The 26,864-nt window shown below is 36.3% G+C and overlaps 1 pseudogene; it reads right to left on the minus strand.

Moving 5' to 3' along the window:
- Positions 1-5,850: 5,850 nt before the first annotated feature.
- LOC114024469 lies at positions 5,851-26,088 on the minus strand (annotated as a pseudogene).
- Positions 26,089-26,864: the final 776 nt, after the last annotated feature.

A 26,864-nucleotide genomic window follows, 5' to 3' on the forward strand; every position in this document is an offset into this window, starting at 1 on the left:
GTTCCTATACCTGGGGAGAAAGAGTCAGCGAAAATTTTGACCAGGGCATTCCTGTGTTAACCAAGGCATCTCAGAACATCTGTACAAGCTTGTGTTCCAGGGATTCAGAGGCAATGGAGGGCCTGCAACAGAAGTGGTTCCTTATCTAACAGGCATCCTGAGCAGATCCAGTGATTCCAAGTGTCAGACCTGCCTTCAAATAGAACCAGAGAACCTAAGAGTCCTGAGATTCAGACATCTTGGGCTAAGTCAGAATCCACACGAGGCCTGTCTTAAAGATGGACCTTATCCCTACCCATCTTGAAACGGCTAAAGAGCTGCTTTGTTTTCTTTTTATTTTGTTTTATAAAACCAGTTTGTTCCCTGTGAAGGGAATCATAGAAGCTCATACACCCAATGCTGAACCTGAATTCTTTGCTCAAGAAACCTAGATGATGGAGGTTCTCTTTTACTATTTCTTACTCTCACCTTCTCTTCCTCTTACCCCACACTTTAGGGTCACCATCTTCTGAAGAAAACATCTTTAATTCCTCTTAAATATCACTGAAAGTCAATGGTTTTGCCTACCTTATTATTTTATTGAGTAGTTTAGCAATAACTGATCTCATTTCAAAGGCTCAGGATAATCATATTTCTGATTATCTAATATGACAACAACGCAAAGACAATCCCAACTCATTATCTCTGTACCCTTAACTTCTCCCCTCGAAAAACACACCTTAAATACAGATTTTTTTTTCTCCTCAACCTCTTATTTTTGTCACCTCTCTAATTTATGACTGCTTTATTGGATGGAAATGGTCTTTGTTAAAGTGTATGGAGAAAAGAAATATTTTCCCAAGATATGCTTACCTCTGATTCCGTCCTTCCCCAATATTTTTCTCAGGATAAATAACAGTAGTGCTTTCCTTTGAGCTCCGGCAGCAAAAGTTTTTAAGACTGAGTTGTTGGGGTCTTTTTATGTGTTTTCCTTTGGTTAGCCCCTCCTTTTACTCCACCCACAAAAGGTGAGAACTCCTGTGGTTTGATTGTGCTTCCTATCTCTGGTATAGGGCTGAGTGTTCACCTCTATTCTTTTGTAGAGCAATGAGCTTCCATTCACCATAGTGTTTACACCTAGGCCCTTTAGACCAAAGTAGTCTTGCCCCTCAGTTCCAAGTGAAACTTACCTCTCCTTCCTTCCTTCTGAGATATTCCTCTGAGGAGAGGTTATGCTAGCTCTTTTATATAGTTCCTGGGTGTGTACTTCCTTATATTTGATACTGCCTAAAGTCATTTTAAATGGGATGTCTCTTACTATCTTTTCTTGCAGGGTTTTTTTTTTGTGATATATAGGAATGTTGATGATTTATGTGGATTTGCTTCATATCCTGCCACTTCACTAAAATCATTAATTGCTTCAACTAATTTTTTAGTTTATTCTTTGGGATTTTCTAGGCATATCATCATTTCATCTGCAAATATAGATAGTTGTATTACCTCATTCCTTATTCTGATTCCTTCTATTTCTTTTTCTTTTTTTATTGCTCCTAGGATTTCCAATACAAGATTGAATAATGTTGGTGACAGTGGGCATCCTTATTTCACACTTGATTTTACTGTGAAGGTTTATCCCCATTACAAATAATGCTTTACTAATGGTTTTCGATGAATGCATTTTTATCAATTTAAGTAAAAAGTATTTAAATAAAAAGGTAAGTTTCAAGTGTTTTTAATAGAAATTAGTAATGTACTTTATCAAAAGTTTTTTCTGCATCTATTGATATAATCATATAATAATTTTTTTACCTTCATTATTGATATAATCAATTATGTTAATAGTTTTCCTTATGTTAAACCATTCCTGCATTTCAGGTATAAATCTCACTTGATCATAATGTGTAATCTTTGTAAAAATACTGTTGTAATCTTTTTAGCTAGTATTTTATTTAGGATTTTTGCATCTATAGTCACTATTGTTCAATTTTTTTTCTAACATAGATCTATTTAAATATTCTATTTCCTCTTCTAATCTAGGCAATTTATATTGCTTGAAATATTCTTCCATTTCACTTAAATTGTTAAATTTGTTGGCATATTATTGGGCAAAATAACTTCTCATAATTGCTTTAATTTTGTCTTTATTAATGGCATATTCACCCTAGCAGCATATTCACCCAAGTGATTTTTTTTATGAAATTAACCAATGGTTTATCTATTTTATCATCTTTTTCATAAAACCACCTCTTAGTTTTATTTATAAATTCAATAGTTTTTAACACTCAATTTTTATTCATCTCACATTTAATTTTTAAGATTCTTTATAGATGTCCACTTCCTATGCTCTATTATGTCCTATCTCTACTTCCCAGTAGTGTTTCCTAAGGTGAAGTTTTGAGTGCCTAATTGTGAGACCATGGTCAGATCTTTCTTGGTTCTCAGGCAGATTCTGCGGGGCACTAACATATTTAGCACTCTTCAAATCATCAGAAAAAAATGAGAAGGTGATTGATTGTTTCAGATTCTAGAGCTATATCACCTATATAAAAAGGAAGAGGGGTAATCAAATGTAGTCTCCAGACCCTGAAGGTTAATGTCCAAAAACAAAAGGGAGAACTGTATGTCATGGAGAGCCAGTCTCACTCCAAATTGGGATTATATTGTAACTCTCTAAGGGATTATCCTACCTGTGAAATTTACTTAAATAAATGACCTACTTTTTCTATGATAGAGTTTCCTTGTACAAAAAAGGAGGAAAGTGGTGTTAACTGACATAATCTCTGAGGTACCTTTTAATTTGTGACATATAATTCCTGTGTTTTAAGATATTCCCTCTAAACACTGCATTCATTCATTCATTCATGCTTACATTGAATAACTAACAGCCATTGTTTAAGGGTTTCCTCTGGACAAGTAGGATGCTAGATCTTGACAAATACAGAGAAATTATTATATATGTGGTCTATATGAGAAATACTAATATTGAATAATACTTTTGCACTAATACAGGTAGAGTTCCAAAAATGCAGTCTTTGGTGGAACCAGTTTGGGTTTTTGTTTTTAATTTGTTTGTGTGTTTGTTTGTTTGTTTTTGCCAGTGAGCAGAAACATTTGTTTTAATGCACCCACATATTCTGAAAACAAATGATATTGGAATAGTTCCACATAAAGATGGGAAGAAAGAGGAAAGGAATTTTACCTCTAAGAAGTGTAAGGAAAAGCCGAAAGTTGTAGAAGGAAGAAAAAGGGAAAGACAGAAAGATGGAAGGAAGGAAGGAAGGAAGGAAGGAAGGAAGGAAGGAAGGAAGGAAAGAAGGAAAGAGGGATGGAAGGAAGGAAAAAAGAAAAAGAAAAGAAAAAAGAAGGCTGGGGAAGAAAAAGAAAGGAAAGAAGAAGAGGCAAAGGGAAAGAGGAAGAAAGATAGGAAGGGAGAATAGCAAGAAAGTAGAGAGAGGAACATTAAGCCTTAGAAATATGTAGAGCTCAATGAATAAAAATCCCTGACAGAGTTAGAGCCAAGTAGCTTGAGAGTGATGGCAAGGAGGAAGGAGTCATGTTTGGAAAATAATTTGGATGCCTTCACAGTGTTTGTACTTTATTGAGTAGGAGATAATCTTTGGGGAAAGATCTTTCAATAGTAAATGAATATGATGAAATCTGAATAAGATAAAGGCACATCAGGCAAGTCATTGGATTTAAACAGGGATAGGTTGGAGACATTTAGCAAGCCATTATAGTAGTTCTATCACTATACCAAAGTGAGAGATTGGTTGTTGCTTGAGAGAGACAGCATCAATGGGTCTAGATCAGCATATGGAGGCTGTGGTAACCCCTAGCTGCTCAGACCAATCACTCTCCTCATCTAAACCTGTCCTTGTCCTAGAAAAAGTTAATTTTATTCTGTTTTTATCTTTAACAAGGAGTAGGTTTGAATAGTCAGGTTTTTGGGTGTCTGACTTTGCTCAATAACTTCAAGATAGGAGAAAGAGTAGAGGGTTGGTAGAAGTGGGGAAGCAGGAGAGGAGGAGTGAAAAAATGAAAAGAGAGGGGAAAATAGAAGTAGAAAGTTGAATCACATGGGGAAAGGTAGAAGCGGAAAACGATGGAGTAAAGGGAATGGGGTAGAGGAGGGTAGAAGAAAGTGGCACAGGTTGGAGAAAAAGGGAAGATGATGAGGGGGAGGAATGCTTCTTCAAGAATATGTAGAAAAGTAGTGATGGAAAGAGAGAGACAGATGTCTCTTTTGTTCATGTAGCTGTTACTCAACAGTACTTGATATTCTAACAAATAAAAATGAAATAGAATAACATGTCATGTTTCTCACAGAAGACATTGTGCTTATACAAACAACTTTCTGTTAGGAGAAATCTTCCAAGTCACTAATGGAGAAGGGAAGGAGAAGAGAATAAGCATTTTATATAGTACCAGGGACCATGCTATCAAGTGCTTTACAAATATCATCTCATTTAATCCTCACAACAACTCTGACAAGATACATGCTGTTATCACCATTTTACAGCTGAGGCAACTGAAGCAATCAGAGGTTAAGTGACTTGCCTACAGTCATACAGTTAATAAGTATCTCAGGCCAAATTTCAACTAAAAGTAATCCTGACTGGAGGCATAGTGATCTACAAACTGAATCATCTATCTGTATCCTCATTCTAATGGGATAAGGGCTCTGCCCTTTGCAAAATTGTCTTGAAGTACTTCATGAATACTCATCAAGAGTGCTTTCTTATTTCCTGAAGGGAATCTACTAGTCAGAACCCAAGAAGGCATTGTTGTCATGTAAAATAATTCATATTTGTTCATTTATGGTTTCACTCAAACTTCTAAAGATGGAGATCATAAAATATTTGTTGTTGTTCAGTCTTGTTTGAATCTTTGTGAAAACATGGACCATAGCTTGCCAGGCCCTTCTATCCTCCACTAACTCTTTACCATTTTATGTGATTTTTGTCTATATCCTCCTATAAGTTCAACATGAAGAGATCTTCCCATGGTACTAGGGGAATTTTTCAATGTTTCATGTTTTTGAAAAGTTAGTTGTCAACCTATCCTCTTTATACTCCTACAGTGGCATGAAGCAAGGTTCTCATTTGTAATTCCTTGGTTTTAGGGTGCTAGAAGCTACTTACACCTGGAAAGCACCTGTCATTAGCCCTCTGAGATATACTCATGTTCAAAGCAACATGGCCATTTTCAAGTCATATTCTTGCAAAAGATAAGCATGTCACTATATAGTCCAAAATGTAGAATTTTTTTTTTTTTGCCAAATAGTGATATCTCTCAGAGAATTAGGTATGTGAATGGCATTGTCCTGGATGTTTCAAGCCTTAGAATAAAGCAGAATTTTTTAGATAAGTTTAATAATGACTTAAAGGAGATGAGTGAGGCAGCTAGGTGGCGCAGTACATAGAGCTCTGGCCTTGAAGTCAGGAGGACCTGAGACCCTGGGCAAGTCACTTAACCCCAATTGCCTCACCAAAAAGAAAAAAGAAAATAAAAGAAAAAAAAGATAAGCATACCATCCACTTGGAAAATACTCTGATGAATGAAGAATGATAAGAATTCACACCCACCCACACATGTGTGTTCACATACAGAGAAAAATTCAGTTCTATTTGCTATAGGAAAATAGTAACTTTGCATCTTTGGACTGACTTTCTAAAATATTGTTGAAGTTCTCAGTGAAGTGTCAGTAAGGTAGGACACTTTGGATGTTGATACAAAGTGAGACACACTAGGACTTATACCAAGTACACACAAGATGGACTTTATTCTCAATAGTTTGATAATCATACATAACTTTATTGAACATTTCAATATAAGCTCAAATGAATAGAAAGTCATTTGCAGTGTCATTTTTCAGTTAGAGAGTGAGAGTCTTCCATGGTAATTAGTAGTATTGATAGGTATCTCCTGATTAGGCCAGGGACATCCAGGGATATTTTCTTTATTAGGACAGCAGGGAGACAAGTAAGGATGAAGAGGTCCTTGAAAGGCTATGTTTGGGGGACTGTAGATAAGGGATCTATCTGAGACATCATAAAATGCTATATGTCCCCTTTCATAATCAAGAAAAATGCCCACCTTGTGAATAAGTGGGCTCTCATGAAAGCCATTTTGTGAATTCCAGAGAAAGAAATCATTTCCATATTTGAAGCCAACTAGAGCTATCAAATCCTTGGATAAGAGAGAGAGAGTCTCCCCCTTCTGCTAACTGAATCTGTGCAGATGCCCACTGACCATTCTGTTTTGTCTTCCACCTTCACTTCCCAATAGTGTTTGCCTGAGGTGAAAGTCTTACTGTATTAATACAGTAAGAGTACAGTCAAATCTTTCTTTGTTGTCAGGTACATCCTGGGTAACACTTGTATACTTGACATTCTTCAAATCTTCAGACAGGATGAGATTAGGATGAGCCGTTTCAGGATGTAGAGTTATATCCCCTAAAGAAAAAAGGAAAAAATATAATTAGCCTACTTGCAGACTGGGAAGTTAGAAGCAAAGAAAAATTCCCTGATCCTAAACAACATCACAATGTGGGACATGTCACAATTCATTTGGCATTATATAAGGACTCTCAAGGGGATTTTCCTGCTTCTGACACTTATTTGGACAAGCATCTAAGTTTTCTAGTGGATCAGTTTCTTAGTACATAAAATGAAAGTGAGATTCAAGCAGATAAACTTTAGGACCCTTCCAGCTTTAAATGCTATGTCTTATGTTTTAAGGCATTCGTGGAATATTTAAGAATATATTATTAAGCATTTACTATGTTCAAGTCAGGTCTTGGAAGATATATGGTAAGTAGATGAAGAATATATTATAGTGGCATAATAATTTACAGTATATACTAGCACAGTTGGAGACTGTAAACATTTAGTCCTTTGTAGAAACAGCATTTTTGTACAAAGACCAGCCAAAGGAAGGATTTATTCTTTTCAATTCTTTCAGTGATCGTTGTCCTCGTGGAGCTTAGAATCTATCAGAAGGAACTTGAGATCTCCATGGATGCATAATCAAGATGGTGCAAAATGCATCACACTGAGTACATAAAATAGTTACACATCTGGATGGTAGGAGAAAGGAAAGACAGAACATGCCCAGGAAGGGAGGTAGAGATAAAAAGATGGAGAAAGTAAATACAGTTGAGAGAGAGAGGATGAGATAGAGGAAGGGAGGAAAGAGGTGAAAAAATAGGCAGTGGGTCAGGAACACTTACATATGTTAAGAACTGGATGACTACTTGAAAACCCCTGAAGCTGTTAGAAGCAAGTAGTTTGAGAATGCTGATGAAGAAAGGGGGCATCTTGCAAAGCAGTACTTTGTTAAAGTATTTAACAAGGCCTTCACAACATACAGCCTGCAGGTAGCTTGTGGCCCATCAAAGAATTTCAGGCAGCCCACAAAAAATGCAGGGCTGCCACTGCATACTCTCTCCTGTTTGTCACATGACTCACAGCAACCAACCAATCAGACTAATGTCTGTCTGTATTCTAACTTATTTGGTGTCTGTAGAAGTTTAGCTTATTTTAATTTTGGCCCTACCTACTACAAGTTGTGCAGATCTGATTTAAACATTATTGTGTAGGATTATGGCAAACGGGGAAGAGGTTTTGGACAGTAGAATGACTTGATGAAATCTGAATAAGATCAAAGGTTCATCAGCAATTCCCAGGAAGAGATGGATTGGAATAGGGCCAGAATAAAGACACAAAGAACATTTAGAAACATATTTTAGTATTTCTAATGCTATGCCAAGTTGAGTAATAGGATATTACTAGAGAGTGAAAGGATATATGGAACTGGACCATGACGCAGTCTGCCTGACCAATAGGAAAGCAATAGATATTTCTTACTGAAATACCAGGGGAAGTATATTACTTGACCATTCTAGAGTTGAAATGTCATTCTGTCACTCCATACCAATATTTATTAAAACATCTCTCTTTCCTCCCCTGTCATCTCTTCCATTCCTCACAGGAAGATGAAGTCCTATTCCTTGCCTGGAGTTGTACCTCCTACTGTTCTCTCTATCAGATATACTGTTGACTATGACTCTCAGACTAAATCATAATCCTCATCAGGAATATTAAATTTCACCATCTATATTGGCTCCTTGACCCATAAGCTTCTTTTTCTCTCCCCTAGTCTTTAGAGAAAAACCCCGGAGCGAGTATTTTAATGAAGCCCAACTTCCCTTGTAGAGACTCAGAAATAGAAATATAGCATCAGAGAAAACTCAAGAAACAGAAGTTGTTTTCTTTTCCTGAAACATTCACAAGCTACCTAACAGGAAAACTAATACGATGGAATTGGGACTGAGTACTAAAGAATTCTCAATATCTGTTTCCAAAAAGAAAAAAATACCAGAATGATAGGACTGTAGGTCAACAAAAAAGTATACTTTATGAAGAAGAAATTGACATACTACAGGAAATACCCGAACTTCATCCTTCATACAAATCATCACAAAGAGTAGTGTAACATACAAAATCCATATAGAATTAAGATAAATCTTAAAAGCCATTCCACAATTGATGTATTGGCTACATTGTATGAATAAACTGATCAGAAAAGCAACACATAAAATCAACAGGAATATTCAAAAGAATCCAAAATCACTTATAACTAGACAAATGATAAAGCTCTCAAATGGTCAAAGGTGATAAAACAGAACAATTCAGTGCTGGTGGTGAAGTTAGATATTGGGCACGTGAATTCACTGCTGCTACAGCTGTGGAATGGTCGAGCTATTTAGGAAAATAGCCGAACTAATAAATAAGGAGAATAATTCAGGCCTGTTGAGTTAACAGAGAGGAAATTTGGAAAGCATCTTTGTAGACACATGAGGATAGAAATCATCTATATGGGGTCGCAGGGGCTGAGGAAAAGGGTCATTTGTGCATAGTAGGAGCACACACTAAGGAAATACATTGTAAATCTTATAGGAACTTCTAGAAATTTCCAACATCATCAATTGAGATTGATACTATAACTTACTCTGGAAGCTCATGAGAATTTCTCTTAAGCCAGTGATGGGGCAGGTGCTCCAGGAAGGTAAAGCAACCTCCGGTTCTTGAAGTAGCAGCTCCTCATTCCTATAAACAGAACACACTTGATTACATTTGTTCTACAGAGCTCCAGAGTCTGACTGGAATCACACACATTATTATATTTCAGCAGAGTAGACCCCAATTAGCCCCTTCAAACAAATCAGATTCCCTTACAGATTTTGTATTTCTGAATTAGTTAAACACAGAATGGAAGCTTACCTTGCCAAGGTGTCTTTCATATCCTGAAGGGAGAAAATAAAGAAAGAGATTTAGTGTTCTGCTCCTTAGTCTATTTTCTATAATCTTTCTCTGAGAGCCTAGACACATCTCCCCAAAGTTCTGTCACTCCCTAAGGACTCTTTTCCAAGGACATTACCATATTTGCACAGTTTAAGCCTGTTCAGAATTGTTTAGCACCAGCCTTTGGTTGCTCTCTGATGGGGTGGCCTCATGCTGCTGCCCCACCCCATTCTCTGAAGGTGGAGAAACGACTTCATTGTGAAAGGAGTGTCATTCTGCCCTGCCCTTCTCACTTCTTCCTTTATATGGAAATTTCATTTGACAGAGGCAAACTTTTGTTCACCCTGAACAATAGAACAACCAATAAAAAAGTTGTAAAAGGTTTGGGGATCTGGGAGACTGGTAGTCACCTTTTTTGATGGTTGGTGTATGTGGGCAATGCAGGTTCTGAGACTGTAGTGGCATAGTTTCATCTTACAGAGATTTGATTGAAATAGAACCTAGAAGCTTGAAGTGAGGTTTCCTTCCAGGGTACTTTAGGTAGTGAGGCTCTAACTGTGCAAACACTGTCAAGCCAGAGCCCAAAGAAGCAAAGAAATCATCAGCCCACACATATCCCTCACTGGGAGGGGGTAAAAACAGAATCTTAGAGTTAAAAAGAACCTCAGAGATTATTTAGGCCAATTGATTTGACATATGAATAGTGTCTATAGAACGACAAAAGTCATCAATCAGCTTCATTTAAAAGATTTGCCATGGCAGGGAAGTTGCATGTATAGGCAGACAAAATCATTTTAGACAACATATCTTCGGAGTAATAGTATGGCTTGACATGGGACTTGCTGTCACTGAGACGTGAGCTTAAATATTACTTTTGATACTATGTGTGGTGACCCCAGGGGAGCCTCTCAATTGCTCTGAAGCTCACTGTCCTCCTCTATAGGATGGAGATAATAAAATCTCTTTAACTTAACTCAGAGGATGACTGTGACTCACACACATTAATGTGTCGGCCACATTGGAATTTCAAACCACCAGACTACTTATAGTAATTATGATTTTTTTTTATGTAATCGATTTGTCCTAGTTCTGCCCTCCAGTACCTGGAAGAACAAGTCTAATACCTGGTCTTAGACAGACAAGTACTTGAATAGACATATCACTTCCCTGCAAACATTTCTCTAGTTCTAAACATTGTGTTTTTAAACTGATGCTCTGGGAAATTTAACTCAATCTTTTTTCTCACCCAGGACATTTTCTTCTTGATCTTTACATCTTTAATGTGTCTCCACAAATGTCACATCATGAATGAAAACCAATTCTCTAGGTTAATGATTCTCAAATTTTTTGAGGAAGATCACTGGGAATCTCCCAAGCCAGGAATTAACTCTCTCTTCAATGCTGCCACATAGAGCCAGGAATTCTTCTATTCCTTGATGATATAGCTTAACTTTGCCATTCTTCTTCAGATTTTTCCTTATTCCCTTCTTCCCCAACTTCTCTGCCTTTCCCTTTCAAACTGACATAAAATAGTTCTCTTTCTATTCATTTAACATTTCTTTACTTAGGTCCTTGATGTCTTTTTGAGCAAACTGCCAGCTATTCATCATTCAGAATTGTTTCATTCTCTTTACTATTATTTGCAGAGCCTAGTATAGTACCTGGCAAACAGTAGGTATTTTGTAAGCGCTTAATTGGTTGCTTTATTTTTTTATTTTATATTTTTGCTCATGACCTCGTATTAAGCTTTGCTATAAGGAATTATAGAATCATCAGCTATTCCTTCTGAAAAGGGCCCTCAAGGAAAAATCTAGCTCACCTCATTTCACCAAGGAAAGAGGTACATGATTACTCTGGGAGAATCAGGAGATTCAAGAATGATCATGTGATTACAAATTTGAATCACCCCAACATGTGACAAGTATTGACACTTATAGCACTCTTTATACTGAAGTGGCCTAGCCTTTAAGAATCTCTGTGCTATTGTCTGGCTATAGGAGATTTACACTCACCTCTGTTCATCAGAAAATAAATGCATTTGCAGAATCCATTGAAAAGCCTGAACTGACCCATTCTACCAAATGGTCCTGAGACCTTAGTGTTCTGTGTGTGACAGGGCATGTACCTTTTGCTCCTCATTTCTAAAGCAATTATACATATATGTATATATATATATACACATATATGTATACATATATATGTGTATATATATATATATATATATATATCTTTCACACATTCACCTGAAGCATTTCCAAGGAACCCTTGTCCAAATTCACTTCTACTTCTAATATCCTTTGCTGCAGATTCTGGATTTGTTGTGATAGTTTGGCCATCCTCTCCTCGATTTCTGACAGGTTTTCTCTGGATTCCTGGTCCAATCTTTGCAGGTGTATATATTCTTCATCCCATAAGAACTGGTGCTTTTTCTCATATTCTGATATAATGGACTGTTTAATAGTATATGTATCCTCCTGTAACAAGTGAAATTAAGATAAAGGAAAGAAGTGAAAAGTCCATGATGGAAGGGGTGAGTGGTCAACATTAGTTTTCCCTATTAAATATTATTGGTCATCAAAGAAGATCCATAGAGTCTGTTACCAGATACAGCTTTTTCTAGTTGTTTGGTCCACATCTTCTATTTCAGGATTTCTGAGATATATTGTCATTTAAAGGACCTTTTTTAAGGTGTAGTTAATGATGAAAAGATTAGAGAGAGAAATACTGTATGAGGAAAAGTCTTCAAAAATACATCAGCAATCATTTTCTCCCTAAAAATATCTAAATCATGTCTGGAAACTGTTTCTTCAAACCTATAATCTACCAGTTTACATGAAAACAAAGTTCCTCTACTTGTCAAATTATTCCCCCAAAAGACTCATTTCATCCTTTAATCATTAATATGTATAATATATAATGTACAATTACATATTATATATAATATATGACATAAATTATATTTAAATATAATTTATATAAAATTAATATAAATCTCTTCCTTTGCAGAAAAAAGCACTCCTTTCTTACCATTTTCATGAATTCTGCCTTATGAGAAGAGAGAAAGTCCTTCAAGTGAGAATATACCTTCACCTTCCTCATCAAGAAAACAGACACTGACCTTAAACCATGCCTCTCTCCTTCTCATATTGTCCAATGAAATTTTAAATTCTTCCTCTTTTCTCTGTAATATGTTCCATGTCTCCTAGAGCTTCTCCTGCAACAAAAACAAAGCCTTAGCTTAGCCAAACCAGTTTTAGACCAAAAAATTCTGCATGCTTTAGAATTGCTGGCTAGTAAGAGGCAGAATTCATATGGCCAATCTTACTACTTTTTTGAGTAGTTTAAGAATAATTGATCTCATTTCAAAGGCTGAGGACAAATACATTTCTGATTATCCAATATGACAACAAGGCAAACTCCAACTTACTATCTTTGTGGGGAGTTCTTCTACCTACCCACAAAAGACCTTAAATGCAGATTTTTTTTCCTTCTCAGCCTCTCATTTTTGTCTCCTTTCTAGTTGATTATTCCTTTACTGAACTGAGATGGCTTTTTAAAAGAATATGTGGAGCAAAATCCCAAAAGAAGCTTACCTCTAAGTGCTGTCCTTCTCCAGTATTCCTTTCAGGAATAACAGTAGCTCTTTTCCTTGAACTGTGGCAGCAAAAATTTTTAGGACTGAGTTGTTGGAGTCTTTTTATATGTCTTCATTTTGTTAGTTTTTTGTTTACTCCGTGAACAAAAGGTGAGAACTCCTGTGTTGTGGTAGTGCTCTCCATCTCTCTTATTGGGCTGAGTTCTCAGCTTTGTCCTTTTGCATAATAATGGGATACAATTCACAATGGTATTCATACCTAGGCCCTTCAGACCAGAGTTGTCTTGTCCTTCAATTCCAAGTGAAACTTTCCTATGATTCCTTCCTTAGATATTTTTAAACGTGGGTATTTTTCCCCTTAGTCTCTCATTTTTGTTCCTTCTCACAATTATGATTCACTAATCAGATCATGTCATTTTTATAACATAAGGATTTCATTTTTTCCCAAGAGATACTTATTTCTTATTTCTTTCTTCCCAGATATTCCATTCAGAAATTACAAGGCTAGCTCTTTCCTCAGAGCTCTACTAGCAAAAGATTTTAGAACTAAGTTGTTGGTGTCTTTTTTACAGTTTGTCCCTTTAAGCTCCTCCCTTTCATCTTCCCTCAAAAGATGAGAACTCCTATGTCTCTAAGTGCTGCTAGTTTCTGAAGTAGCACTGTGTTCTCATCTTTTTTCCCTTTTCAGAGTAATGGGCCTCAAGGTTCCCAATAGTGACCAGAATTGTCTTGACCTTCAATCCTTTAGCCCAAGGCCATTGGGTGTAAATTATCTGCTTTTTGATTGGAGACATAAAGAAAGTATCAACATCTTTGGTATGATAGCTCTCTGAGAAAAGGGATAGGAGAGTTGATAAGGGAAGAAAAAGAGTATGAAAACCGAAGGTAGCAATAAAAGTTTATTTTATAAAATGCCTTGTCTCAAAGTCCTACCCTCTACTGATCTGGCAAGGTCTTATTTATTATAATCTTTCATAATACAGTTACTTCTGTAGATATCTTATCTGTCCTGATTCAGTGAAAGTTCCTAGAGGCCACTATGGTCTTTATTTTGTTATGTCTCTCATTCAGGGCCCAACTCTTGTGATAAAGTGTTGGAACTTACTAAATGCTTTTTTGAATGGCTTCTTTTAAGTAATAATTGAATTCTGCTCCCAAGGTGCCTAGTGATCCCAATTCAGTTTTTCTCTGAATGTCAATGCAGTTAAATAGTATAGTGATAGAGGACTGCTGGTTCTTGCTCATGGATTTAACTCACTGTGGAGAGTAATGGGATTGGAAAGAGATTGAGATGCAAAAAACCTGAGGCCATCTGTTTTCTAGTCATTCTGTTTTGCCAACAATTATATCCTGGGCCCTGGCCCTGGCCAAGATAATCTGGAGCTGGGATCCAAGACAAAAGTCATTGCCTTCCTTTATCATTGTCATTTGGTTCTATCATCAAACTTTCATTCTTTTATTTATTCATATATTTCTGCATTATTTATTTGTCTATCTACCTATCTATATTCCTTTGTTTATTTTGTTTGCTCATTCATTTGTTTATTTGTTTTTCCATCCATGAATTTATGTATTCATTCCTTTGTGTGTTCATTAACAAGTTACTGGTTCTTGGTCTATGATGCAGCAAACTCTGAAGAGTGACAGGAAAAAGGATTTAAAAGTGCTTAGGATGCAATGATCTGGAGTTCAGGCTACCCTCACTATTGTCTCTTTAACTAGTCACTTGGCCCTAACCCTAGTCTTGGTGGTATGGAGCTGTGGCAAGGATAGTAGCCTATACTACCATTGTAAGGATATTGACCCCCATCACCAACTCTTTTTTTTTTTTTTAATTCAAAGCCAATTCAGGCCCTTCCTTCTGGAAAGCCTGGGAATAGCCTATTGACGTACAGGAATCTGTGTTCACACCTTTAGCTATTTCCTTCCCTGGGGTGGGGAGGAGAAATAGTCAGAGATAAGCTGCCACACTCAACATGTGAAAGATAACACATGAAGTAAAACCACACCTGCCTGGCCCTATCACCAGCCCCTCTCTTCTTACCCTTTCCTGTTGCTGCTAAAGCCTTTGGTATTTACTTTTTGTCTTTATTTGTAAGGTGGTATAATGAGTGTACAGGTTTTCTTTCTTGGCTTAAGAATCTCAGTCTAGAGGAGAAGTGGAAAATGAAAGAAGATGGGAATGGATAGAGGAGAGGGGCAAATAGGGAATTGGAAGAGAAGGGGAGAAGAATGGAAATGAAGAGGGAATGGGAGAAAAGAAAGATAAAGAAGAGAAAAGGAGTTAAGGGAAAGGGGAGGAGAGGCAGATCCTGCCATTTGCTCAGAATTTGCGCCAGATTCTAGTGGTTTGCTCACCTTTCTTACCAGTAGATGTGGCAATGAACCACACTGAATGTGCAGGACCAATAGCTGCACAGGTAGGAAGAGTTGGGAGAAGTTTTGACTTCTCCCTTACTGAGGACATCAATTTACCCTTCTAACATTAAGGGAACAGGAGCTATACTGCTAGTATCAGTGAATCCTCAGTCCTTCTCCATCACCTCAGCCCCTGCATTGTTCTCCTCTGTTTTGTTGTGGGCAGAGTGTGCTGTGCTGGAAAACAAGGAACATCACCTAGAAAATGCTAAAAGAAACTCCTGTGCATACAGTAGGTAAGTGGGAAAATTATGTTTCAAAGCTCAAGCCGGACAAATATTCAAAACAAATCTAACTGATAATGAGAGAGGTGGTAGTTCTGGGGTCAAAAGAGCATAAATTTAACCCTAAAAGGAACCTAAGAGTCTAAATGCCTCATTTTAACATCTAAGGTGAAAAAGACCCGGAGAGGTTACTTGACCCCTAAAGGGCACACATCTAGTAATTGTCTAAGGTAGGACAGTTGTCTTTTGATCTTCTCAGATCATATTTGCAGTTCTGAGCCTGTGCCATTCCTGGGCACCATGTATTAGGAAGAATAATGAAATATCAAAATATCTGTAGAGAAGATTGAATTAGATCCTGAGAAGACTTGAAAACATGATGTGAGGGTTATTTGAAAGAAACAGAGATGTTTAGCCTAGAGAAGAGAAAACATTTTGTGGACATTTTAGTTGTATTTTTCTGTCACCAGTGAGCAAAAGTAGGATGAAAGAGTGAAAACTATAAAAAGACAGAATTTATTTCCTAACAATTAGAGCTGACCAAACATACAATAGGTAACCTTGAGAAGGTATTAAGGTTTTCAAATTGTTTGACCACTTGTCAGGGGAGTTTGATGTGTATTAAATAAAGTCGAAGACATCTTTGGAGACACACCTCTCACAAACTATTGCTCTCTGATCAATGCTGCTTGTGTGGAACAGGTGTGACCTGGCCTGACTGAAATCAATCATTAGTATCAAGTAGATGTTAAGAAGTAACTGAGTACTAAGGTGTGAAAAAGTTCCTCAATCAACCTTAGGGGATTCTAGGACCTTGGCTAATGGAAGAAAGTATAAGGAAGTAAATGGATTATAAGGCCTTGGCCAATGGATGAGGCAAAAGTCACCACACAGGAAATATACAGGAACTGGCTGAAAGAATCAACTAGGGGCTATATTTTTCAAAAAGCAATTCAGCCAACTGGAAGAGAAACAACTTTAGTGGTCAAAAAGAACAGCCACCTATCACCTCCTGAAGGAGCTCTTCATTTCTTAGAAGACAGAAAGGGTAATTTCTATCTAAAGAAACAGAACCACTATCATTTTTTTTTTTACTGTCTGGTCATTAAACTCATTCCAAATTCATTTAATTATGTCATTTCTAGGCCATGCTTATCCAAATTTTTCACAGAAGAATTATCAGAAATTTTATAAAATGCTTTAATAAAGTCAAGGCAATAATGTCAACAGCATGTTCAGAGCCCCTAGCCTGGTAAACCAGTTGAAATAAGCTAGAGCTTGGACCTATGATGGTATGAGGAATTTCTGGCTGAGGAAACTCCCTCTATCACTGCAGGTGGATATCATCTTTGCAACTTAGTCCTAGAGAGCTGCCTAGAGCACTGAGCACTTAGAGGTTAAGTGACAGCAAACGGTCACACAGGCCAGAGGCAAGATGTGAAAAAGAGAGTAAGTTTAGTTTAGCACGACCAATTCTGGATGTATCTATGCTGACTCTTAATGTTCACCACTAGCATTTCTAGATGTTCACTTAGGTCCTTTCCAGATCTATATCTGTTTTTGCTTGGTTCCTTGGGTTGGAAGCATACTTTTTTTAGGGGGCCAAGGGATTTTGGATCCCATGGATCCCATGGATCTTCAGGACTTCCTTAATTGCCTTGGAGCACCTAATTTTGATTTTATCAGAGGTATCTATGGTTCTGGTTCTTTCCACGTACTCTTCTCTTTCCAGTTAGTTTAAAGTAAATCCACTTTTCTATTTTTTTTAGTAGGTTGGTATTATAACATTTATTAAAATAATAGAAACATCAAAGAACCAAAGAATTAAAATGCAAGCTATGTAAAACCCCAACTAAAACCCCCAAATGTGTCTAATGTATTCATTCAGTAGCTAACTAAAAGCCCAAGAAAGACAACACTCTCAATATTATAAAGTACTGCAAAACAATTGGCAATTTTCAGTTATCAAAATTGTGGGTTTTGCATTTTGTAGTCTTTTCTCAATCAGAAAAAAATTATTTTTGAATGTTATATAACATGCATATAAAACAAGCTAGAAAAATACATTATAAACTTGTAACAATGGCTGTAAATACATTATCTTACATGTTTCTCATAGGCAATAGGTTGGTTATGGTACATACATAGCATGAAACTGATGTGGGTACAAAGAGTACCCTAAGATTAAAAATAATATTAAGGGTTACTTTCCCAGGCCCCCTGAGTGGGTTTGAGGCTCATTCTATAGCACATCCTGTATCTTGAGATCCTGGAACTTGAGAGCTTCTCAAGTCCTTTTTCCCTTATCTTGAAATGTCATACGACATTTGCCTTTGTTTCCCTCACCCTGTGTTCCTTATCCTGTCATTGATCTTCTTCATCCTGTGTCATGACAATTTTTCCTTATCTTGTAAACAACCATCTTCCTCAGCTTGTTTGTTCTCATCTTGTCCCTAATCTCCAACCCCCAAAAGAAATCCTAAAAATATGTTATTATCCTACAGGCTGTGTAGTTTTCCGTCTATATAGGCCTGGGTCTTTTCCTACATCAGCGCCCTTTGTTTAGCTCCTTGCTAACCTCAGGCCTGTGAAGCATTCACAAAATAAAGCTCCCAATGGCTACAGGGAAGGTCTAAGTGAATTCTTTCACACTTGAACCAGCTCTCCTAACTCCAAACCTCAACAAAACTACTAAGATAATAAAGAATAGACAAAATACATGTCAGCTGTATAGTAGGATACAAGCAACACTCGCATCTACCCACTCTAAAAAAAAATTACACAATACTGTCAGAAAAAAGTCTTAAAACTACCAATTTTAATAAGAAATAAATTTAATAAAGTATGATAATACTGAGAACCAAGGCATTCAGAGATTTCAAAAGTCATGCTTTTTTTTAAGTTGATCCGAAATTTTATCAACTAAGTTTTCAAAAGTTTGTTTAGAGTAAACGTTACTCATAAATGTCGCAGATGTATTTCATACACTTACTTTGTTCCCAATAAAAAACCTTTGATAAACATCAAAAATGTCCAGGTTTATCATAGTTGATATGAAACTGGAGCAAATACTGGTATCATTTTAGCAAATCTCTCCTCAAATGTTTTGAGTGTCATGAGTTTATTCAACCAACCAAAATAAAAATGGCACAGTATATATTGTAAGGAAATCAAAATATTGCATATATAACAGGAAGACAAAGCAGTGGCACATTAAACAAAAACTAGCTGAATATAAAGGGGTAAATGTCTATTGCATAGTAAATAAACTGAAAATCATTTTTAAGTGAGATGAGGTGATAGATGAGGTCACCATGCAGGGGCTTATTGAGCTTTACTGCTGACCTTTGACTTCAAAGCTATGAAGAGGATGCGAATAAGAGGAAATGTGCTGATAAGTTAGGGAGGACAATGTCACTTGATAAATTTTCCATGTCTGGTACTGAGTTGTTAAAAAATGAATAATGATGCAAGTATTTAGAAATCAGCTTTGTACACAAATTGCTTCAACTATTAGACAAGGGCAACTATTTGAACTTCACATGACTTAGGAAGCTTAAACTGGATACACAGTTGGGCCATTATATGCAAATTAATACTAATTTCTAACATTCTCTTAAAAGTCAAAAGCAAAGGAAGTTAGAACTAATGAAATAGCTGTATCATAGAAATTGTCTGATGTGGCAGTTAGAAGTTCTATAAAATTTTTACAAGTTTCAAGTAACTTTTGGACTAAAAATTGGTGAAATTCACAAAGCTTTATTTTGTGAAATTAGTGAAGTCTTTTATAGGTAACTACTATTTCAATCGATAAGAATATGTCATCCCCTTAGAACAAAACAGCACTCTATTTACTTTTTTAAATCTGATAGTGAGAAAAAATAACATAGTTTTTGTCTCAGATCCATTGAGTTTGAATTGAGCCGTTTTTCTATTTGTTAAAACTGGTTCTGTTCTTTAGGTGAAAGCTCCTTTGCCTCTTATTCTAGTCTAGGTTTAGTTCCTTTAAAAACTGGGACCATGTGATCATAATGGCAAACACCATCTTTTCCTCTAACGTATCTACTCTATGACTGCTTTCTACAAGTGACAATTGAAAAATAAGTTCCCTTTCTTTTTCAAAGCATGCACTCTTCAGGAGCCTTTAAAGCCCAGTTTCTCATCTTGGAGATGACACTCATTTTCAACTCAGTGAATATCACAGATCATTATTGATTAACCTTCTTTGTATTTTCTATCCCTCAAACTGAGAATGACCCTTCCAGAATCCTGCTTATACAACTTTACAATAGAAAATATGCTACACATGGAGTAATCGCCTCCTACCAACCATAACAGAATGGTCATTGTGATTCCTCATACAAATATAGGAGATGAGTATCCTTGCTTTGTTTTATGAGATGAGTTGAAGTAGACATGCTTATGTAACTCTTGGGTTACACTCTCTCATCACACACAAACACAAGCATATACTGGGGGAAATGTACTCAGAACTATTTGTGGAAGCAAAGAAATGCAAAAAGTGGGGAGTGATTGAACAAATTGTGGTATACAAACCCTTTAGTTGATGGGAATACACTCATTATTCCTGTCAACTGAACGGAACCAGTTTCTAACCTACGAGTGGCCAGAGCAGGCAAGAGACAGGAGAGTCAGGAATCAAACAGAAATTTAATTTCAAAGTGAGGGAAATGACTTTCAGGCAAGGAGACATATTAGACAAGTTCTGTGGCCCCACCCCTGGTTGGAGGACCCACTTTAATGTGGGTAAATCTCAACACTTACACGAGTAGCTATGCAGTGAATTGTAGCCCTGACAATGAGGGCTAACAATGTGGTAAGTTTGATTCCTAGCAGGGCTTCATGACCAGAACTTGTCTGAGCTTGTCCAGTGCTTGTCCGAGCTCAGAGAACACCTGGTGCTGGTCAAAGCAATGCAATAATCATGGGATTTTGCCAGAAGGTGATATCATCCAGAGGGTGATACAAAGGATCATTGCTATACAAAGCTCAGGGCACAGCTTGCTTGCTGGGCTTTAGCTCTGGAAAACAGGGGTATCTCCTAATATCTCAACACCCCCCACTACAGTTACTGAACCCCCATCAGTATGCTTCACACTTAAACAAATTAGTCACAATTACACCATTCTTAAGAAAGAAACATTTAATAAATGAAATCAAAAAAATCAAACAATCATATGTGAGAAATAATTCATTTGGACCCCTACTCTACTCCAATAAGTATTCATCAGTTTGCTATGATTCCATAGGGGTAGTGATTATAAGTTCTGTCTATTAGGCCCCAGAGTTGTGAGCTGCAGATTCACTTGCTTAATCATAGGAAACTAGAGACCCTCCACCCTTGTTTTTCCTTGTGGTGACCAGTGTGGCAGAGTTGACTCAATTCCATGTAATCATGGAAAGTGCACCAACTTATTTTTATACCTCTAGACCACTCTCTCCTGTCCCACATGAGCAGGTGACTATCTTATGACCATTTAGTCAATAGAGATTCCCCATGCCTCACCCAACCAGAGACTCCTCTGATGATCCATTGTTTTTGGCCCTTGGGGGAAGGTCCATCAACCAATGGAATTCTGTATTTTGTGTAGCCTCTCTAGAACATTCAGATATTAAATCTTGTATCAAGCCTTATAAAAATGAGGCCTTGGAAGGAGTGGACATGTCAAACCATGAGGAAGATCTGAAATCCATTTCATTAGAGGGGATCATGGACCCTTTAATACAGTATTATTGGCTTAGAGCTCTGCCTCAGTCTCTTTTATTGTAGGTTGGACAATTTTAATCCCCACACATATCAATAATATTTATTAAGTAGAAAGCAAAAATATCAATAATGAGAGCATAACAGTCCAACCATATACCTTATCCGTTCAAATAGATCACAAGCCTAACGTATCACAATCCTTTTTTTGTTAGCTGGTCTCAACTTCTATTAGTTCCTCAGCTCTTTCAGCTTCTGTGTTCTTGTGTCTTATCTTCTGTAAGTTGCTCTTTTCATTGATTTCTCTGACTCTCCTTGTTATATGGCTTTTAAGGCCTCAAATGAGTGACTCTCCATGTGTAGCGGCCCATCTATAACAAATTGTGGACTCCTGAACACCCATTTCTGATAGATATGATGCAGAGTTATAATATAATAGTTCTATAATCCAAAAACAGTTCTGCTATTGAGAGTTACTGGAAATAAACTTACAATTCTTAAAAATAGTTGTATAAAGTTATTTTGTCCTTCATTTTTGAAGAGAGCCAATGACATCATGTCATCATGTCTTGACTTTTGCATAAATTGGATATAAATTAGCTGTTGGAAAGCAATGTATGGCAGCATTATTTACCATTCATCAATACCTTTACCACTGAAATGCATTCTCTCTTCACAACTTTATATGACTCTCTTTAAGCCCTTTTATAAGATGAGCTATTTTTTTCTCTTTTTGGTTCCTTCAGAAATATTTACGTTTCTCCTTTAGCACCTCCTGCCCATTAGGATGTTGGATTCTGACCTTGGATTCTGTCTCTGATAGGTGACCTTTTGCCTTATCATAATTGGTCCCACTTCCTCTGGCATTGATTTTAGACATCCAGATATAAGACTAACTACAAATCCATGGACAATTATTTTTCCTCACAACTCAGATGATATTTTAATTCAGAGTTCTACAAAGTATTGAATTTGTTACAGTTCTGTCAAAACTCATTTGCTTTTCTCTAAAATTTGTCTGATGGTTAAAATAATACCAGATATTTCTCAAACCACTGTAGCCTTGGGAGAATTTCCCTCTCAGTCCATGCAAATCCAAATTGCCTTATACTGTCTTAAGGAAATGCTTAGAATCTTAAATTAACCTCTTCTTATAACTCTGCCAACATTGTTGTGTAAATGTATCCCCAAAAGCAAACAGCAGATGTTGCTTTACAAAACCATTTTGCATAAAGATCACATTTTCACCCAACAGTTAATAAATGAACTTCCTTGGAGCAATACACTACATAAAAACGATAGAACGCATCAAGATTATGCCAAGATGAATTTTTTGCATAATAAATATCTGAATAAAAACTGTCACATGTTAGATTTAAGTCTCATGAGATTGCTACATCATTCCCAAAGACTTGGGATATACAGATGAATCAAATGTTCTTTTAACATCCTGAGCAAGTAGTTTCAGCAAAGCATTTGATTGGAGAATCATCTGTAGCCAATATGGTCACCAAAAAAAAAATTTTTAATTATCATCACTGTAAATTTCTATAACATAAAATCAGAATTTTAGGAAAATTTCATCTTGGTTTATCCATTTACTCATTAGTACATGTGTGCATGTATGTTAAAAATGAAGGGTACCTAGAGATAGGAACATATTCATTGGGCCCACTTAAATAAAGGATTATATCATTGTTACTGTGCAAAATAGAAAAGAGAGAAAGTCTGGCATAGTGGTGAGAGAAGTGATCTTGAAGCAAGGAGGAGTTCCCTTTTAGTCTTAACCCTTATACATGTTACCTATAAAACCCTGGACAATTATTTAATATCTCAGGCCTCAAGGCAGTTCTTCAATACCATAAACTGCACAGAAAGTATTGACCTGAATTGACAGAGGAAGTTTCTTCACCCAGAAGTTCCCACATATTATTGAAATCTCATGGCCAATACTTAGCTCTAATGTAGAAAAAGAATTCTTTAATTAAGAATATTCTGTTTTAAAATTTGAAATAATTCACTACTCTTTATTAAAAAAAACAAAAATACATTTACTCAAAATAAATTTCTAAATCCAATATATTCATAATAATTTATTAGTCTGCCCTTCTGCAAATTGTTTGATTCTCTCTTTACCCATTTATGTTTGCATATGCATATTTTCCTATAATTTTGAGGGTACAATAAAACTTTGAAAAACAGTATGTGTAGTGGACAGGAGAATGGTCTTTGAAATAAGAGGACTTTAATCTCCATGTTGTCTCACACATACTATATATGTGACCCCAGTCAAATCATTTAAACTGTCAGAGAAGCAAGATACTTTCTATGATTCTTTACTTTGAATTTTAGAACAAATGCTTATCTGCGTTAGTAGAAGGAGTTTCCTCATTAGGGAACTCTCTATGTAGACAAAATCATGGATCCAGAAAAAAATAAAATTTAATTAATTCAGTCAACTGACTGAAAGGAAAGTTTGAGTTTATTAAAGTCGAAATTATAAAATTTTAAATATATTAATTTTACTATTTTCAGGTTGAAATATCATTAAAATCCCTCCTTTAATCTCTAAATTCTATGTTTCCTTAAGTAATTAGATATCATAACACATCTGGCTAAAGAAATGTTATTTTTTTAAACTCATCCTGTCATTTCATTTCTGTAGGGATCTCTTTGTGAGAATTTTTACTACCAAAGGAAAGTGGAAACTTCCTTGCAACATGAAATCTTGGAGAGTTGCTTAGGTTATAGAAAGGTTAAGTGACTTACCCAGCATCACACAGGCAGTAGGTGTCGGGGGTGAGACTTCAGTCAAGGTTTTCCTGAACACTTCTATAGATGTCTCCATCTACTAAGAGTGGTTCATGTTTTTATAGAAAGCATTTCATGGTTTACCACTTTCCTTCTAAAGCCCTACAAGGTAAAAATCACTAGTACTGTTATGCCCTTTTTATAGAAAAAGAAATTGACCAAGAGAAATTGGTGGTCCACTCACATCCCCAAACTTGTAAGAACCAGGATTCAAACATAGATCTCTTTACACTAAGTCTGGCACTCTTACCACTATACAAAATGCTTCTCCACGATCACTGTCTGATCTGTTTACAGTAATACTCAAAAGCAGAGAAAAGTCTATTTTTAAATGAGCTGACCCATCTACAAACTGGCAAATGTGATTTAGGGCTCCATTGATTATCTTACTCTACCAAAAAGTAATGATCTTTGTTAGGTAAAGATATTCTTGATCAAATTTATCAGAACAGAATGTAAACAGTGCCTATATATCTCTTAGAACCAACCAAATTATGCAAGATAATTGGGAATGACCTAAAGAATTCAAATAAAAGGGAGACACTATCTCAGAACCAGATACAGACTCTGAGTGTATGGAAGCTGAGAAGGAATAGGGTGATACCAAGCAGAGTCAAAAAAAAGAACAGTTGGAGGGGCAGCTAGGTGGTGCAGTGGATAGAGCACCAGCCCTAGAGTCAGGAGGACCTGAGTTCAAATCCGGCCTCAGACACTTGACAGTTACTATTGTGTGACCCTGGGCAAGTCACTTAACCCCATTGCCTAGACAAAAAAAACCTAATGGCCCAGAGACAAACAGCAAAAAAGAAAATAAGACTGTAATGGAGAGAGAGAGAGAAAGAGAGAGAGAGAGAGAATGAGAAAGGCCATTAATCCTGTAGGCATGTGTATAGGCAAGACTTCAACTGATGACACCAGTGTACCTAATAACCTAAGAAACAAAAGGACTGTCATGAAAGCTTCTGTTCTTTCTTCATACTTCACCCCCTGCTGCCAGTCTATTCACAGATACTATAATATAATCTGTTACTACATTACCCAAATATTTCCAATAACATGAATTTTTGCTGACCCACAAAGAGGTTGGGAGTTTATTAGAGACAGAGATAAACATGAATTAAGACAGATAGGCTAATATGTATATAAATGTTGTGAATATTCCTAATTGGGGGCTCAGAGTAATTTTGCTCAAACTCACAGCTGTTTTTTTTTTCCTAAAATAAACTCCCCCATATATTGAAGAACAAAAGAACTGAGTTGTGGCCAAAAATATTACAAGCAGCAAAAGTAAGCATAATCTGAACAACAAGCAACCAAAAAGAAAGAAAGAAAGAAAAGAAAAGAAAAGAAAAGAAAAGAAAAGAAAAGAAAAGAAAAATGGATATTCAATGAATTGCCAGACTTTCAGAATTTTATTGCAAAAAAACCCGAATTTAATAGAAAATTTGACATACAAGACTCAAGAATATAAAGTACATGAAAGACTAATTACAAGCAACTCAATAAGAACAGACTGTTTACTTTTTATATGAAGAAATATAAGCTGTATGTCTAAGATTCTAATTAGTAATTAGGTAGTTCAAAAGAAAGATTGTATTAAAGCTGAGTATCATGTGATTCTAAAAAGTAATGATCTCTAGGAAAAGGTAAAAAGAGTAATTATCTTATACAAATGAGGTGCAAGAGGAGGAACTGACAGAGGAATTAGATGGAAGAGGAGGAATGGTAGTTCTGGAACCCTCCTCTCATCAGGAATGGGTTAAAGAGTGAGCAATACATATACATCTAGAAGGGTATGAAATTCTAAATTCAGAAAGAAATAAAAGACTAAGGAGAGAGGAAGAGGGAAGAGGATAAGGAAGGGAGGAGACAAACATCAACGTCAAGATCTCCCATGAGCCTTAGTATAGCCAGGGGAATGGGTAGACTTCGGCTCTGAGTACCACCACATGCTTCAGCATAGCCCAGTGGCCAGACCTCCACGTGCTTCAATGTAGCCCTGACGAAACACAGAAACACCCCACTAGGCATTGGCGCATGCCAGATACCACCACTAGCACCCCAGCTCAGCACCAGGCTAGCTGCCAGATACCTATGGCCTCCAGCAGCAAGAGCCACCACCCACCTTACCCCCTCAGCACAGCACCAGATAGGAGGGTCCACTTCAGGACAACATCAACACAAGGTAAACAGCCTCTCAGTGAGGAGCAATTTTTTTTTAAGAAAGTAAACTCAGAAAATAAGGCCATTACTAAAGTTAGTTTTCAGATTTCTAAAGAAATCAATTTCAAATGTAATTCCACAGTATGATAAATCTGATTTCTGACAAGAAGTGTAATACATCCCGAAAAAAATGTATTAAAACACGTACTGCTTAGCAAAGTAATTTTTTAACATTAATGTTATTTCATGATAAATAAAAATCTTAAGTAATAAGCATAATTAATTGATATTAATTGAAATTTCCTTTTTTTAATGTGGTTTATCTACAAAATAGTTTAATTATTAATTATACCTTTACTTACTGCCAAGTTGTGCTGGTCTGTCTTAAACAAAGCAAAAGCAAAAATAAAACTAATTAAAAGACATAAGGAAGGAAACCACATCTTGCTAAAAGGTACCATAGATTATGAAACAGTATCAATACTAAATATATATATGCCAAGTGGTATAGTATCCAAATTCTTAAAGGATAAGTTAAGTGAGTTACAGGAAGAAACAGCAAAACTATACTAGCAAGGGACCTCAACTGTCCTCTCTCAGAATTCAACAGATCCAAACAAAAAATAAAAAAAGAAATTAAGAAG

This window comes from Vombatus ursinus, unplaced genomic scaffold (genome assembly GCF_900497805.2).
Source record: "Vombatus ursinus unplaced genomic scaffold, bare-nosed wombat genome assembly UNPS02014821.1, whole genome shotgun sequence".
Lineage (NCBI taxonomy): Eukaryota > Metazoa > Chordata > Mammalia > Diprotodontia > Vombatidae > Vombatus > Vombatus ursinus.